We start from the raw sequence: 4,110 nt of genomic DNA, 5'->3' as shown, positions 1-4,110 counted from the left end.
TTAGTAAATTAAACCATTTTCTTCAAAGGAAGTACAAAAATTTCCCAAAATTACAATACAGCGGTGGCATACCTTGATTCCTTTAAGTTGAAGTTGATCTGTTGATGGATAATACTACCGGTGAAGCACACAAGCAGTCGTGGACTCATGTTCTCTGGATTCAGTCGCTGCGAAGGGGAGTCGCTGCGAAGTGGAGTGCCCTGTGCCGGCCTTCCCCGCGCGAGAGCGGCGCAATCAGAAAGAGCAGAGAAACCAGGGCGGCGGCGCAAGGTCATATCGAACCACCAGAATACCACGAACGAAATTACCGGGAGGATAGATCCATAGGAACGTAACTGCTTGATCGCACGGCTGATGATGGTTGCACGTACGTGATCCTTTTCTGATGCCTCCAACTACTAGCGATCAAGGCTAAGCGGCCCTTTTCCCATGTTGGGCCTTTGGGCTAGAAGGTTGCCACATCGGGCCACAAGTAATTTAGCATTAATAAAACGGACAACCGGCAATACACATTTTATACGTACACAAAACTACTGGTACAACGCACGAAATATCATAGGGGAGGCGAGGCGATGGGGGTGTCTGACCCCTGCTCGCACCCCCCTGTCTCCGCCCCTATGCGGCTTCCGGCTCCAGTGTCTTTGACGTAGACTGGACCGCTGGACCTGCGCGCATGCACGTCAGGCGTAGGTCTCAGTTTTGCTGGTGCAGGCCGGATCGTAGGCGTCGTCGGCTCGCCGTGCGTCGAGGTTCACGTGAGGATTCATAGTAGGGGCCCGTTCGAGGAATTTTGTCGGGAGATCCGTGCGAGAAGTTTGGAGCTCCTGGAAGCGACGGATCTGAGAATTCATCGGAAGCTGTAAACCGCAGTAGAAATTATACAGTCTGATGCCTACTGACGATCTATATTGCTCTGAACCCACGTGAAGCCATGCCAGTTTGGGACTTGTGCCTTTTGTTGTATAGTGGCACTAATTGTTTTCCTGATTTCTTGGGGCCCGCGCTGATGGATTTGATGCACATCAAGTGTATCACCGCCGCTGAACATTGGTTTTGTATTTTTGTGATGTTTGCTCAGGCGATGTGTGCAGCAGGCTGGCCATGATGATTATTGTCGATGTAGTACCCATCCTTCTTGTGGTCTTCTTCGGACAACGGCATTTTAACCTGTTTTAGCCTCGATCTTTCCTGTATTGAATAAATTGGCTGGTGCTACTATATGCATTTGAATTCTTCTTGCTTGCTAGACAAACTAAGTTAAATGTTTGCTATGTAGGCAAGCGCTTGGTTGGAGTGTTCAACTGATCCTATCGACGGAAATGGAAAGAAGGGTGAAAAGTTCTGGGATGATATTGCTGCTCTATACAACATTACCACACCAAACAATCGAAAGAGAGATCCCAATCACCTGAAGCAAGAGTGGCAAAGGAAGAAAAGGCTCAGTCTTTTCCATGGTGCGTGGGTTGCTGTAACTAGTGTGTATCATAGTGGTTACAAGCCTGAAGACCTGGAGAAATTGGCCTTGGAGAAGTATGAAGCCAACAACGGCCATCCTTTCCAACATCTGACTCTCTGGGCAAAACTCAAGGCTGAAGGGAAATGGCTATCGTGTTACAATAAAATGAAAGGGAATGAAGAGAAGAGTCCATCTGCAGGGACCAATCTTGCAACAAATGCAGTCGATTTGGAGGGAGAGGAGCGCCCACCTGGTCGTGATACAGCTAAGGTTGAACGTACAAGCAAAGGCAAGTCAGGTGTCTCGCAGGAACTTGGAGAAAGATTAGATAAGTTCATTGAGGTTAGCAATCAATCCGCGGATGATCGCCAGAAGGTGATAGAGAGCAAGTTGCTTCTTTCAAATCGACAGCTTGAAACTGCGAAGATCAATAGCAGGACGAAACTGATGGATTCTTATACCAATCTGCTGTTAGCTGACACATCTAAGATGGATGATTTTGAAAAGGCTCGGCGAGTTATTGCCCTGAAGCATATGCAGACCACATTATTTCCAGATTCAGGTAATTTTCTTGGTTGACACTGTCCCCTAGTACATGTGAGTATGTGACATTGGTGCAATTTAATAGTTGCACATAATTTTGATAGACTGACTTGTTTTTCCCGTTTCTTTTAATTTAGGTGATCAAGGGGAAAAGAATACCAACAATTTCTAATGGCAAACGGCTGGAAGATTCCCATGCTGCTACTTTTTGATGAATGAAGATGCCCATTCAGCTACTTGTGATGAATTGATTCTGCTGCTCGTACTTTTGGCATTTTTAACTTATTACTAATCAGTTACTTTTGGTGATGGTTCAGTTCATGGAACTTTTCAGTTACTTGTCGTGTGAACCTGATGCTTTATATCCTCATGATTAATGTTGGTGTGAACCTGATGGTTTGTGTGCTCATAGTTTAATGTTGGCTCTATGTATTCCCAAGCCTGCACTATATGTACGAGCCCATACTAACAGCCTAGTGCATCTCTTCTTTCTCTTCCTCATTCACAAGATGTCCCATCAAGCAGATGATGCTGATGAAGGAAACACCATAGATCCTGCCACCCTGTACACACTCGATGACTACCTTGCCCAACAAGACATCTTACACTCGTTCGCCAAGGAGATCGCAATGGAAGTGAAGCAAGCTCTTGAAGAAAGACCTCTTAGCCGGAGTGGTCCGAGGACCTATATGAATAGGCAGCGTGAAGAAGCTAATGAGCAGTTAGTAAATGATTAATTCTGCGAGAATCCTCTCTACAGCGCCAAAATATTCCGTAGAAGATTTCGAATGAGAAGACCCCTCTTCGAGCGTATCGTCCACGCACTACGTCAGTGGTCTCCGTATTTCACATTAAGGAGAGATGCTGTTGGTCGTGAAGGGCTCACTCCGTTGCAGAAAATGTACGGCGGCTATTCGCCAATTGGCATATGGTACCCCCGCGGACGCTCTAGATGAGTACCTCAAGATTGGTGAGAAGACTGCCCTCGACTGCTTGAAGCTGTTCACGGAAGGCGTTATTTCTATATTTGGTGATGAGTATATGCGAAGACCCAACACCGAACATGTGCAACGTTTACTTGATGTTGGTGAGAGTCGTGGTTTTTCTGGAATGTTAGGAAGCCTTGACTGTATGCATTGGTGCTGGGAGAAATGTCCCATTGCATGGAAGGGTCAATTCACTCGTCGAGATAAAGGCGTTCCTACTCTTATTCTAGAAGCAGTTGCTTCGCACGATCTTTGGATATGGCATGCCTTCTTTGGTGTTCCAGGATGCAACAATGATATCAACGTGCTTAATCAATCAACATTGTTCATTGAACAATTGAGTGGGCACGCACCTCAGGTGAACTATCATGTCAACGAGAAGGAATATCAACATGGTTATTACCTTGTTGATGGGATATATCCTGAATGGGCCGCCTTCATTAAGTCAATACCGATGGCCCAAATAGAAAAGCACAAGTTGTTTGCCAAGCACCAAGAAAGGGTTAGGAAGGATGTGGAACGTGCATTTGGTGTGTTGCAAAGTCGATGGTCTATTTTACGTCACCCCGCCCATTTATATGTTCGGGGCAATATCAAGAATGTTATGACGGCTTGCATCATCATGCACAACATGATAGTCGAGGATGAAAAAGAAGAGGCGAGCAATATTATTGATCTGAATTTAGAAGCAGGCACATCGATAGTTTTCCCATCGGTCTTTAATCATGATGCCATGCCAGCATTTGCCGACGTACTAGAAAGAGATGCTAGCATCCGTCATCGCCCGACACATAAAAAACTAAAGGATGACTTGGTCGAGCATATTTGGAAAAAGTTTGGGTCACGATTACGGTAGATTATATTCATATATTTTCATATATTTTGGTGTTTTAATTGGTGCTTCATGTATGGATCTATTAAAAAAATCATCATGCCTTTATGCATGTGTGTACCAACAAGCCTACCTTGCATCGAGACAATGCCACAAATAAGCTACAGCGCTTAAATATCATCATAGATCCCACACAACAATAAATGTTGTTGTTTATGATACCATGCATTACGGAGGTGGTATTATTTACTAGTATCATATGCATGATACTAGTCTATGATACCATCCATTAC

At 44.9% G+C, this 4,110-nt stretch overlaps 1 pseudogene; it reads left to right on the top strand.

The window, feature by feature from the left end:
- Window positions 1-2,787: 2,787 nt before the first annotated feature.
- LOC125506717 lies at window positions 2,788-3,841 on the top strand (annotated as a pseudogene).
- Window positions 3,842-4,110: the final 269 nt, after the last annotated feature.

This window comes from Triticum urartu, chromosome 5 (genome assembly GCF_003073215.2).
Source record: "Triticum urartu cultivar G1812 chromosome 5, Tu2.1, whole genome shotgun sequence".
NCBI lineage: Eukaryota > Viridiplantae > Streptophyta > Magnoliopsida > Poales > Poaceae > Triticum > Triticum urartu.
Note: the sequence above shows the minus strand (reverse complement) of the source record. Positions and strands in the feature narration are given on the sequence as shown.